The 14,175-nt window shown below is 43.0% G+C and overlaps 1 pseudogene; it reads right to left on the reverse strand.

Moving 5' to 3' along the window:
• Positions 1-417: 417 nt before the first annotated feature.
• Positions 418-7,668, reverse strand: LOC106770243 (annotated as a pseudogene).
• Between the last annotated feature and the right edge of the window lie 6,507 nt (positions 7,669-14,175).

A 14,175-nucleotide genomic window follows, 5' to 3' on the forward strand; every position in this document is an offset into this window, starting at 1 on the left:
TTGGGCACGTGTACCGCGATGAAAACTGCCCAGTAATGCATATGCGACAATCCTGTGTTTTGAAGGGAAACCCAGAAGGTTAAGGGTTCAAGTAATATGAATGTAGGAGCTTTATCAGAAAAAGAACACTGGTTACCCTCGAAACCTTGAATCAGGAAAAGACTCGACACCAATATTTTTCAAATCATTGTTTGCCTTTGCTTTTTGGAAGTACTATGTCTTCGACAACTTTATGAACAACGGATTCAATATGTGTCTTTTCTTTTCATTTTTTTTTCATTTTTTTTTCTTTCTTTTTTTGTTTTCACGACATCCTCCAGGACCAAGCTTGTGCTCCATGAATATACCCGTGATGCTTTAATTATTATCACTTTCCTCTTACCTTATTTGAATTTAAAACTCAGTGTGACATGAATCGTATCAAAAGAAAAAAATGTAAAAGTTGAATAATGACTAAAACCGTATGGTATTTATTGAATGAAGTAACACAGAATACAACAGAATTCAAAACAGTGTTAATATCCCTTAGTAGCATCCCCTATCGCGGAATCATCATGCGTAAAACTTCTTTACCGCATCAGAATTAATCGGTAACGGTAACTCCTCTCCGTCCATCCTTGTGAGAATTAGTGCCCCGCCAGAGAATGCCTTTTTTACTACAAACGGCCCTTCATAATTTGGGGTCCACTTGCCTCTGTGATCCTTTTGTATAGGCAAAATCTTCTTTAACACCAGCTCGCCTTCATGGAACTCCCTTGGGCGCACCTTTTTGTCGAAAGCCTTTTTCATTCTTCTTTGGTACAATTGTCCGTGGCACACTGCCGCCAGTCTCTTTTCTTCGATGAGATTGAGTTGGTCGAACCGAGTTTGAACCCACTCAGCTTCCTCCAATTGGGTCTCCATTAACACTCGTAAAGATGGGATTTCCACCTCAAATGGAAGTACTGCTTCCATCCCATACACCAGAGAGAAAGGTGTTGCCCCAGTTGACATTCGTACCAACGTGCGATACCCATGCAATGTAAATGGGAGCATTTCGTGCCAATCTTTATACGTGACTACCATTTTCTGGACGATTTTCTTGATATTTTTATTAGCAGCTTCTACTGCCCCATTCATCTTTGGACGATAAGGAGAAGAATTAAGATGATGAATTTTGAACTCCTCACATAATTCCGCCATCATCTGGTTGTTCAGGTTGGTGGCATTATCAGTGATAATTCTGTTAGGTAGCCCGTACCTACAGATCAACTCCTTTTTTATGAATCTGGTCACCACTTTTCTAGTCACATTTGCATAGGAAGCAGCCTCAACCCACTTGGTGAAATAATCGATTGCAACTAGTATGAAACAGTGTCCATTTGACGCTTTTGGCTCTATAGCTCCAATAACATCTATTCCCCACATCGAGAATGGCCATGGTGCAGACAACACGTTCAAGGTCGTGGGTGGCACATTTATATTATCTGCATACATCTGACATTTCTCGCACTTCCTCACGTGTGTGCAACAATCATTTTCCATAGTCAACCAAAAGTATCCAGCTCTTAGTATCTTCCTAGCCATTGAGTGCCCATTCATGTGTGTGCCAAATGTACCTTCATGCACTTCCTTCAATATCAGTTCGACTTCCTTTGTATCCACACATCTGAGGAGAACCATATCATGATTTCTCTTGTATAAAACATCCCCACTTAGGATAAAACTGCTAGCCAACCTCCTTAACGACCTTTTGTCGTTCTCAAACGCCTTCTCGGGATACTCTCGAGTTTTAAGATACTGCTTGATATCAAAATACCAAGGTTTACCATCTACCTCCTCCTCGATGAAATGACAATATGCTAGCTCCACATGACTCTTCATTTCAATCATTGGCAATTCTGCATCCTGGTCAACTTGAAACATTGATGACAGAGTAGCCAATGCGTCTGCTAATTGATTATCTTCCCGCGATATGTGGTTAAATGTGATGGCATCAAAATACTCCATTAATCCCCTGATGTAAGCTTGGTAAGGAATTAATTTTGCATCTCGAGTTTCCCATTCCCCCTTCAACTGGTGAATAACCAAAGTTGAATCTCCATATACCTCCAGAATCTTTGCTTTGGACTCGATCGCTGCTCGAATACCCATAGTACATGCCTCATATTCCGCGATATTATTCGTGCAACTAAAACATAACCTTGCTGTCATGGGTATGTACTGCTTCTCTGGAGAGATAAGCACTGCCCCTATTCCATGCCCCATCACATTCGAGGCTCCGTCGAATAGTAATGTCCATGTTTTTTCGTCTCGGTCTTTTCTGCTTTCTTCAAATAGGGCCATGATATCTTCATCGGGAAATTCAGGCTGCATTGGTTGATAATNGCTAATGGGTTGATGAGCCAGGTATTCCGCTAGAGCACTACCCTTGACGGATTTCTGAGTAACATATACAATGTCATATTCTGACAATAGCATCTGCCACCGAGCTATCCTTCCAGTGAGAGCGGGCTTTTCAAAAATATACTTGAGAGGATCCATCTTTGATATCAACCAGGTAGAGTGGCTCAACATGTATTGTCTTAAACGATGAGTAGCCCACGCCAATGCACAACAAGTTCGCTCTAACGGCGAATATCGTCGTTCGTAGTCTGTGAATTTCTTGCTCAAGTAATATATGGCATGCTCTCTTTTTCTGGCTTCATCATGTTGGCCCAGTACACAACCCATTGACTCATCCAATACAGTCAAATACAAAAGGAGCGGTCTTCCTAGCTCAGGTGGACGCAACACTAGAGGGTCTTGCAGATATTGTTTAATCCTTTCAAAAGCGGCCTGACATGCCTCATTCCAAACCAAAGCATGATTCTTACGTAACAGCTTGAATATCGGTTCACAGGTAGCGGTTAATTGGGAGATGAATCTAGCAATGTAGTTCAATCTACCCAGAAAACCTCGAACCTCTTTCTCCGTTTTAGGCGCAGGCATTTCCACTATCGCTCGTACCTTATCAGGATCCACTTCTATCCCCCTTTGGCTAACAATAAAACCTAACAATTTTCCAGACTTCACTCCAAATGTGCACTTTGCGGGATTTAATCTGAGCTTAAACTTTCTCAATCTCAAAAATAGTTTCCTCAAGTTGAGAATGTGTTCTTCTTCCGATTCAGAGTTCGCAATCATGTCATCTACATATACTTCGATCTCCTTATGCATCATATCATGAAAACGTGATGAAGGTGGTCTTTTCCATATCCTCAGGTGCCATCTTGATCTGATTATATCCGGAGAAACCGTCCATGAACGAAAATAGAGAAAACTTGGCCGTATTATCGACCAGAGTGTCAATGTGCGGTAGTGGGAAGTTGTCTTTTGGACTTGCACGATTCAAATCACGATAGTCAACGCACATTCGAACTTTACCGTCTTTCTTGGGCACTGGGACAACGTTCGCCACCCATTGCAGGTATCTTGCCAGAGCCAGAAATCCTGCATCGAATTGTTTATGCACTTCTTCCTTGATTTTCAAGGACATTTCTAGCTTCATTCTTCTTAGTTTTTGCTTGACTGGGAGACATTCCGGCTTAAGAGGGAGTTTATGCTGCACGATGTCGGTATCCAAACNGGGCATATCATTGTACGACCAAGCGAACACGTCCTTAAATTCCTTCAATAGGATTCGCAACCTTTCTCTCACTTCCTCTTTCATTGTAGTACCGATCTTCACTTCTTTTATCTCGTCTTCCTCNCCCAAGTTGAGTATTTCAACATCTTCCTTATGGGGTTTTATTTCTTTAGACTCTTACTCCACTAATCTCATTAGTTCTGGAGGGGGTTCCGAACCATCTTCATAATCATCTTCCGTATTATTGACAAGGTGCTCTAAATTAGGGATATCGACATTGTTATTTTCAAAACATTCATTGTCATATCTGCATTATTTAAGTTTGCGAAAAAAAAGAATAAATAAACAAGAAAAATGATGGAGAAGGATAAAATGAATGATAAAAACACAAACAAACACGATTCAATTATCACACTGAAAGCAAAATAAAAGTGTCAACCCGTAAGTCACGAATCCTAAAGCCCCGGGTAAAGCAATAGGATTAATTAAAAATATTACATTTCATTCGAATTAAACATCACGGGTAAATCCAAAGTCTTCCAATTGTTGAGTTGCACATCTNGGGAGCAAGCCCACACGAAGTTTGAGCTTTCAGATCCAGCTTCATCTTCCACGACTGCTATTTNGCTAGCGTTCACCCATCCAGCACTGCGAAAACTCTCCTTGATATCACATATGCGAATCTTTCTCGCCCTTGGTTCCCGTCTCTCTACTGGAGCCAGATTGCGCTCTCTTTTTTCTTCAATCAGCCTCTTCTTATCTTCTTTGCTGGGCTTGTACCCTAGGCCATATCTGCCTTTGTTCTCGACCACCTTCAATGGGAATGTTCGCCCTTGCCCGTACCTGCCTAAACCGCTTCCATACTTATAGCCTTCCTTTAGCATGACCTTGGCCACCATGATAAAGGCACATGACACATGCGGGTTTACTGGGAATGGCTCCACATAAGCGTTTCCCACGATCTCCAATGATTGGAAAGCCGTCTCGAGAGCTTCCTCGGNCGCCTCAATATAACGGGCGGAAGATAGCCCACTCACAAAGAGATCCTCCTCTCCAGATACTATCACCAGCTTATCTCCCATAACATATTTCAATTTCTGGTGCAGTGTGGAAGGCACAACTCCTGCCGAATGAATCCATGGACGACCCAACAGACAACTATAGGCTGGGAGGATGTCCATGACCTGGAAGGTTATTTGAAAGACACATGGACCAACTTGTACCGGCAACTCTATTTCGCCCATCACTTCCCTCTTGCTACCGTCAAACGCTCTCACAATCATAGAGCTCGGCTTCATATGCATTCCTTCACAAGGTAGCTTCTCCAAGGTCGTTTTGGGCATGACATTCAGGGAGGAGCCATTGTCTACCAAAACGCGTGCTACGACGTGATCTAAGCACTTCACGGAGACATGGAGAGCCTTATTATGTCCTCTTCCCTCTATAGGTATTTCCTCATCAGTAAAGGTGAGGTAATTATTAGCAGTGATGTTGCTAACAATGCCTTCGAACTTATTGAGGGAAATACCTTGCTCCACATGGGCCTCACTAAGTATCTTCATCAGCAGCTTTCTATGGGAGGTTGAATGCATAAGTAATTCTAACAAGGAGACCCGGGCAGGCATGCGATTCAATTGTTCCACCACCTTGTACTCACTTGGTTGTATGAATTTCAAAAACTCGCAAGCTTCTTCCTCAGATATTTCTTTCTTGTTCTCNTTGTCAGGGGTCTCCTCTGCCTGCACCCCTTTTCCTTTTAAAAGCTCCTTAGTTTTCGCGGCCACCGGTGCTTCATTATTGCTAGTTCCTTCCTTCATCAAGTTCGGTGGCATGAAGATTCGACCACTCCTTGTCATTCCGCTGATGCCTGATATATTTTCAATAGCTGGATCCCGGCGGAAGGATTGACTTTCTGAACGTTGCCCCTCATCGATTGCATGTGTTCCATATCTCCAAGGGACAGCTTTCTCGCTCTTATAAGGAAAGGAAAATGGTGTATGGATGACGACAGACGTCCTTTCTTGAATTGCTGGTGTCAGGGTGGTTCGAGTGAAACGGATCGCCAACGGCTCTGGCAGAGCTACATCAGGCTCCCCACCGGTTTGTGCAAACACCTCTTCCGTCTTATCCTCATAGTATACTTGCATTAAGTTTCTATCGAGTAGATCTTGCAGGATCTTCTTGAACTCGACACACTCATCGATAGAGTGTCCAGCGCATGGGTGAAGTCCACATGCTTTTCCCAAATCGTAATCACCGTTTAAAAAACCCAACTTCAACAATTTCTCGAGAATAAACCTTTTGGAACTTTGGATTTCACCTGCATCCCTTATCAGCTCACCTTTCTTAACCTCAATGGCATTTGTCGAGGCGCCTCCATGCCCGGATAGTGGATTAGCATCAATGCTAGGTTTATCTTCTTGAAACTTCAATCACCCGGCGTCGATTAGGGCTTGTACTTTATGTTTGAAGGCCATACACCTCTCAGTTGAGTGACCCACGCCTCCCTCATGATAACTACACTTGGCATCGGCATCGTAACACCTGGGGTACGGAGGCTGCATAGGCATCATCGGACATATAGCAACCAGACCCTTTTTTACGAGGTGAGGTAATAATTCAGTGTAAGTTGTAGGGATGGGGGTAAAGTGAACGAAGTTTCTTTCTTGGGATTTTCTCGGGTAAGTGCCTTGACCCGCATTCGGATTTGGATTCGCGCTCGTCCCAGCCCTCCTGGCGTTGTTTGTGATGGGTTGCGACTGATAAAATCCTTGTTGTGGTCGTTGCGGCCTAATTGGATGAGCAAATGCCGCATTGGCTGCATATGGAGGTGGGCCCGGGTATGGTCTATAATTGTGAATAGGAACTTGTCCTCTCCATACAGGCATTGCTGATGCTGCATGCACATCTCCCTCTTTCTTCTTTCCTGGATTAAAGCTGGGTTTATTGGAGCTTACTGCCGCAGACGGGCCATGCACAATTTTTCCATTCTTCAAACCAACTTTTATTCTTTCGCCTATTATGACGATATTGGTGAAACTGGATGACATATTCCCGACCATGTGCTCATAAAATGGCGGCTGGAGTGTGTTCACGAACATAGCCACCATCTCCTTATCGTACAAAGGCGGTTCAACCTGTGCAGCCAACTCTCTCCATCTTTGAGCATACTCCTTAAAAGTTTCATTGTCTTTCTTCGCCATGTTTTGTAGTTGCAACCTGTCAGGTGCGAAATGCATGTTGTACTTATACTGCTTTACAAAGGCGTCGGCCAGGTCCACCCAACAACGTATGCGAGATAGCTCTAAGTGGGTATACCAGTTCAATGCTACCCCAGCCAAACTATCTTGGAAAAAGTGGATGAGTAATTTCTCATCATAGGCATACGCAACCATCTTTCTGCAGTACATAGTCAAATGGCTTTTAGGGCATGTATTACCCTTGTACTTCTCAAATTCTGGCGCCTTAAACTTGTGTGGTATTTTTACGCCGGGAACCAAACTTAATCTTGCGACATCGCCGAATCCATAGCTTTCGACCCCTTCTATGGCCCTCAACCTTTCTTCCAGAATTTCCAGTTTATTTTTAGCTCCACTGAAGCTATCAAATCCCCCAATCACTGTGGTGTGTAGCGCGGCCCNGGCCGAAGAGTCCTCCTTAGCAATCACGTGTGGCGTTACAGTCACCCGCGNTCCTTCAACCGCAGTCGTGTCATTCATTGCTAAACTTGTCATAGGTGCCGAAGCCGAGACAAGACCTTGAGTACCGATGGGCGGTATGTTTACAGTTGTGGGAAAAGAGAAAGACGCATGCTCCGCTTCCGAGTATTCTCCCACGGGAGGAGTATAACCTGGCGGCAAACCGTACATCGGGAAAGGAATCGACGGACTTAAGGCGTTGAACAATGGGGGACAAGGGGGGACATTTCCCTCGATCTGCGCTAACGATGACTCTCTCGCAGTCTTCAAAGACTCTAGGGCGGCAAGGATCTCGCTCATCTGATCCTTCAGCTGGCTGATATCGGCTTTGACAACCTCGTGTGCTTCCTCCCAATCTTCCATAATTCTTGAATTGGCCCGGGTCCTGTAAGGATGTCGTGGAAGTTTTGCCGTTGTTTTCCCTCACTTTTATACTGCTTTATTGTTTTAATTTATTCAAATTAGATGAAAATGATATACGACAAACGAAAGAAAGCGATGCATGCTATTAATAGGGAAATCACAGGATCACAATGACGTTACTGATGGAAATTAACGCAAGCAGGTACTAAACAAACATCCCACATCTTTCATTTAAAGGAAATTCAGTTCATTACATTTTCTAAAGGAAACAAAATACAAAGATCTCAAAATACATCAATCTCTAGCCCGAGCCAAGAGGGATCTCATCTCGCCTACCAACCATTTACAATGATTAATAAAAAGCTCTATTTCCGCTGGCAGGCTACGAAAGTGAGTACTAGCTTCAGCTTCCAACACCATTTTGGGGATATCTTCAATTGCTCCATTCGCCAAAGCAGCCAACTGAGAGAAGCGTGCTTTACCGCCACTTCTTGCTCCGCGATGTGTTCTTCTATTCGTTTCACCAAGGCCTGATGCCTTTCTTCAAATTCCAACGACCGCCATCGCTCCTCCTGCTCCTCAATATAATCCTCCATTTGTCTTAACATGGCCTGATGTTCTTTTTCAGCCTCAGCTAGCTTCCAACGCTCTTGATTCAAATCTGCCTCAAACGAAGTAGTCATTTCCTTCATCTGATGCCCCACTTCTTGTACTTGAACTTGCGCTTCTCTTAATCTTTTCAAGGCTTCCCGCTTGTCTCTCTTGGCTTCTTCGTAGAGATGTTTCCATTGTCTTCCTTCTTCTAAAGCCGCATTCTTCTCACTCACCCTCATGGATAACTCATTACTTGCGGCCGCAAGATCCTGCTTCACTCGGAATGTATAATCTCTCTCAGCCTTATGGCTTTTGACAATGTTTTCATAAGCCCGTGACTTTTCTTCGTTATCATTCCTCATTTCTACAAAATCATTGCGCGCGCTCTGTAATTCTTTTTCCAATCTGGCATTCCTCACTCTCAACTTCTCCATCTCCGCCTTCAGTTGTTTCACCTCTTCACTTTCTAGGACTTGGGATGGTTCCTTACTAGCCTGCTGGTCATTGATTGGCTTGAAAGGGAGTTTGACTTCCTTTACTCTCTCTAGAATCCAAGTGTGATAACTGACCCTGCTATCCACCGCTCCAACCCTCAAATCCTTGTCTGCTCGCACCATATTTCCCCAGGCACTTCTGACTCTCCTCAACATTTTTGTGCAATGTCCGTCCTCATAGTAGATGAAGAATGCTGCGAGATAGTCTGGTGAAGGTGCCCCCTTCATGGGATGCCCGAACTGCCTTTGAACCAAAACGGGGTTGTAATTGATGCAATATCGAGCCCCTATGAGAGGTACATTAGGAAAACTGCCACAATGTTGGATATACGGTTTAATCCCAAGCCAGGGCAGACGCCACTTTACCTTTCCCTCGTTCAAACCAGCAAAAAAATGGACCCACTCATTTCCCCCTTGCCTTCAAGCCCCTGGCGCGACGTATCCTCCGGTGGGCACCTGATATCAACCGTCCCCTTAAACATGCGGGCAGTCATCCATGCGTACAATGCTGGCAAGCAACATAGGATTTTCCTCCCTTTTCTCTCGTGGCAAAAACTCATGGTCCCATACACATCTACAAGGACTGCTGTTACGGGGTTTTCTGATCTCGTCTTTCTTGCCACGAAGACATCAATAGCGGCATAATCCACGAAGTCTTCCATTTTGGGAAACAAAACGATGCCATATATAGTAAGGGCTAACACATCCATGAAAGTTTCCCAATCTTCCTTATCAGCCAGGTGATGTAAGTACTGCTCCAGGTATTCTCGTGTCAACCCGCGCACTTGATATTTCATCACCATCCTGTCTTCAAACTCTTTGGGATGTAACTTCATGAGAGCGGCAATAGTAGGTATAGAGGCGTGGTGTTCCAAATGTTGGTATGGAGTGGTGCCCTCTAGTGGCAAGCCCAGGATATGCTCAAATCTTCTATAGTCGGTGCCAGCTGGAAGTCTTGAAAGGTGAAACACCTCAACGGAGGGTCGTAATATTGGGCTAAGGTTGTGATAGCAGACAACGGCACTTCCATTTCCATCAAGCTCAACAGATTTCCGTATTTCTTCTTGAAGGCCTCTCTCTTTATGGTCTTGAGTCTTCTGCCCAAGTTTATCAGCCCAGTCAAATTTACACCATGGATCCTTAGACGAGGTTTCCTTCTTAAAATGACAGAGTCAGTCTGTTGCGCAGTACCGGCTTCCGTATTAACTTCCATCTCTTATGTAAATCAAACGAATGCCTGTGATTTCCCTAAAACCAACACGTTATCACTTGATGAATGACTATGATGCATGACAATATAACAATACCAAAGTAAAACAAAATGTTGAATAAAAATATGTGCATGGTATGCAAATGTGATGTCATTATTCTCAAGAAGATAACAGCGTGAGGATTATAGGAACACACATTTCTCCCTTCGTGCCCTAATAAAGGTTTAATGGTTTGGATTCAATGGTCTAGTATATGCAATCTCACAAGGATGGTTCCCTGAACCTAAACGTCAAAGGTCACTAGAGCTATGGCCCCCTTCACAGCATCTCCACAACACTCGAGTAATCAACTAGGTGTGAAGACACAAATGGAGAGAACAGACTCTAGCTGGGGTTCTCACGATAGCCAAACAGGCAGTATGGCCCAGAGTGACATCGCTACACAACCCCTCTATTTCTAAGTTTACACTCAGACCCGGGTATAGGGCCCCACTCAATAGATGCACAAAGTGTGTGTGTGTGAAGGGAGAATGCAATGCGCCCAAACCCTCACCTGCAAAACAGCCAGAAAATTTTCCTAGGCAGATATAACCATGTCATCTATCCTAGGGTTCAATATTCAAGAGTTATTGCAGTTATTCCAAATATCAAGCATAGATAAAGAAAAGGGAAAGAAAGACACAAAGCAAAACCACATTGAATTCGCGCATCTAATTAAATGGCCTGACTCTCATATATCCCCAGTGGAGTCGCCATCTGTCGCAACCGGAATTTCGCGACTAGACGACGACGATCCAAAAAAGGAAAATAATTTGAAAAAAAGGATTTTGGAGTCGCCACCATAGTTTATTCTGGAAAACTACGGAAAAACCATAAAACGGTAAGGCACAGTCTACAAGAACCAGATTCTAGGTTCGGGAGTCGGTTGCGTGTGGGGAAGGTATTAGCACCCCACAACGCCTGCCCTAAGGCAGTACCTTTAACTAAATACGCGAATTTGATGTGGTTTGCAAAATGTTNAATCTCCCCTAAAAAGATAAACTCTAAAGAAAATAATTTTTTGTGTTTTTTGTGCCCGACAAGGATTGACCTTGCTCCTAGGTATTCTCAGTTGGACTGAGAAATCAGGGTTACGTAGTTCTTTACGAAACCATTTGGAAAATGATGTTGTGTCTGGAGTTTTTTTGTATGAGGAAGAAAAAGATTTTCAGCACAAGGCCGACAGAATGGCCGCACTTGTGTTTAAACCCTTTAAAACAATTTATGATTTTTTTTAAGAGAGGAAGAAAAAGGTTTTTGGTACAAGGCAGACAGAATGGTCGCACTTGTGCTTAAACCCTTTACAAACAATTTATGATTTTCTAAAAGAAGAAGGAAAAGGTTTTTANCACAAGGCAGACAGAATGGTCGCACTTGNGCTTAAACCTTTTAAAACATTTTTTTTTATTCTTTTTTAAAAGAGGGAGAAAAAGGTTTTTAGCACGAGGCAGACAGAATGGTCGCACTCGTGCTTAAACCCTTTAAGACAATTTATGATTTTTTCTTTTAAAGAGAAAGAAAAAGGTTTTTAGCACAAGGCAGACAGAATGGTCGCACTTGTGCTTAAACCTCTTAAAATAATTTGTGATTTTCTAAAAGAAGAAGGAAAAGGTTTTTAGCACAAGGCAGACAGAATGGTCGCACTTGTGCTTAAACCTTTTAAAACGATTTTTTTTGTTGATTTTTTTTTAAGAGGAAGAAAAAGGTTTTTAGCACGAGGCAGACAGAATGGTCGCACTTGTGCTTAAACCTCTTAAAATGATTTATGATTTTTTTTAAAAGGGGAAAGAAAAGGTTTTTAGCACAAGGCAGACAGAATGGTCGCACTTGTGCTTAAACCTTTTAATATAATTTTTTGTTGATTTTTAGCATTTATATATCCAAAAAGTANATGGTTAGTTAAAACAAAAAAGGGAAAACAACGAAATAACAAGATAAATAAATAAATAAGAGTATAAATAAAAATTAAAAATAGAAAAATAAAAAAAATAAAATAATAAAAAAAATAATAATAAATAAATAAATAAATAAAAACAAAAACAAAAAACAAGATAAAAAGTGAAATAAGAAAACCAAATAAAAAAAAAAATTGTGGACGTGCTTAAATAAAAAAGGGGGTGTGTAAAACCTAATTTAATTCTAATAGCAGATTGGGCCTAAGCCCAAGTGAAAAGGGGTATGAATATGAAAAATAGGTGGCTGCAAGGAGGAAATTCGAATGGGCTTAAGTCCAAGAAGGATGGGGTGCGATCTAGCAGAATGAGGGGGTGCAAAAACGATTTTTTTAATTAAATGTTTTTTTTTTTGTTTTTTTGTTTTTTTTTTTTGGTCTGGCAAGACCTGGGCCTGATTTAGGGGTGCGGTGGTAGAAAATGGGGGTGCGGAAGGAGGAACCCAGCCCAAAAAGTTGGCACTTCTGACCTAGAAACTTTAGGGGTTCTCTCATAACATCTCATTTCATATTTGCACACTCCAAAAACAGAGAACCCAACAGTTAGGGTTTCTCTCTTTCACGAGAACGCCAGAGAGGCTTTGCCTCCACCATGCACACACTGCCGTCGACGGCCACGGGCCGTGAGCCAAAACCGCGCCGGTGACGTTGCTCGTCGCCGGAGACGTTGCCGGCGACCAGGTTCTCTCCTCCGCTCTCTTCGCGTGCGAAAAAAAAAGCTCTCACCTTCCTCCGTCGAACACCGCCTGAGCGAGCCCATACGTTGTCCCCCATACCACAAACCAGGGTCGCGCCGGCACGCGAATCGCCGTCGGAACCGCCGTCGTTCGACCCAAGGTGTCGTCGACGACACCCGTCATCAACAGGACCCGTCCACGCACAAGAGAGGAGGACCGTGGCTCCACCGAGACGAGTTTCCGCCATCGTGGACGAAACCAGCCACCGTCGACGAGGATGGCCACCGCAGCCCTCGCCGGAATTCGCGTCCTCGCCGGCGCCACTAGTGCCACTCTCCTTCCTTCGCCAATCGAGAGTCTTCCTCCTCAAAAACCAAACATCTCCAGTAACACCATCGGCGGTGTCAAGGGCGAAAGCACCTTTCCTTCTCCTTTCCTCATTTCCTTTTGAATGTTGTTCATTTGAATGTTGTTCTGTTGATGAAAGTTTCTTCTATTGGGATATTTTGAGTTAATCTGATGGGATTTTTTTTTACAGGTCATAGAGGACATTGAGCATGGAGCTCGAGATATCAATCTATAGGGAAAGTGCTAGGTGTAACGGTTGTTCAAAGGATAGAGCTTAGAATCTGGGATTTGGTTTGTTCATTCTGCTTGATGGAGGTAGAACATGGTGTAGCCATACCTTTCATTTCCTATTCCGATATATGCTGATATGGAAGTTATTTATGTTTGTCTTTTATTTACATGCTTTTCTGGACATTTCCGGATGTGAGCAAAGAGGGTATTGGGGTCTTGCTGTTAGGGATACATGCCTATGCTTATGTTTCAATGTAGTTTATAAGTGATGAAATTTGCAGGCCTTGAGACAAACAAACACAACCATATACAAGCAAATGAACACAACCATATACATGTATTATTTATTCATATCCGATTCATTAAACAGATGCATTCACATACGATCAAGCCTAGAGACTATGACTTACCTCCGCCACTTTAAACGAACCAGTGAAGGTAAATGGCTCTCTTCTCCTTTGTCCGTGAGATCCCTTTCTTTCAGGCAGTGATGGTCGGTGCTGGTAGTGAGCCACCGATATTTGGTGATGGTAAGATGTTTCTTCGGATGAACGATGTTCCTCAGTCCCGTTATGTTCTCGACGTGCTCCTCTTGTGCTCTCTNTATCTGTTTTTTTCGAGGTGTTTAATATGTATCCCCTTTGATAGTCTTTNCTTTCTTTTTTTTGTAATCGTGTACCTCCTTGTTGGTCTTCTCTATTGTACCGTTTCATAGGATATCCTCTGGCGCAGGATTTTCTTTGTCTCTTTTCTTTTTTCATGTTTCCGCTTTTCAGTTGGCATATGCTCGTTCAAAACTCTTTCCACTTCAATGTATGGNTGCTGCAACCGCTTAAGAATTTTCAGCAAGAAACAAAATGCCTTTTTCACGCTGCTACCGTGTAAACACATAAGCATTCTCTGCATAGCCGAACACTGCAACTGTTGCTTCAGGGAACAGAGTTGACTCTCTCTTTTTTTTT

Source organism: Vigna radiata, chromosome 8 (genome assembly GCF_000741045.1).
Source record: "Vigna radiata var. radiata cultivar VC1973A chromosome 8, Vradiata_ver6, whole genome shotgun sequence".
In the NCBI taxonomy this organism is placed as follows: domain Eukaryota; kingdom Viridiplantae; phylum Streptophyta; class Magnoliopsida; order Fabales; family Fabaceae; genus Vigna; species Vigna radiata.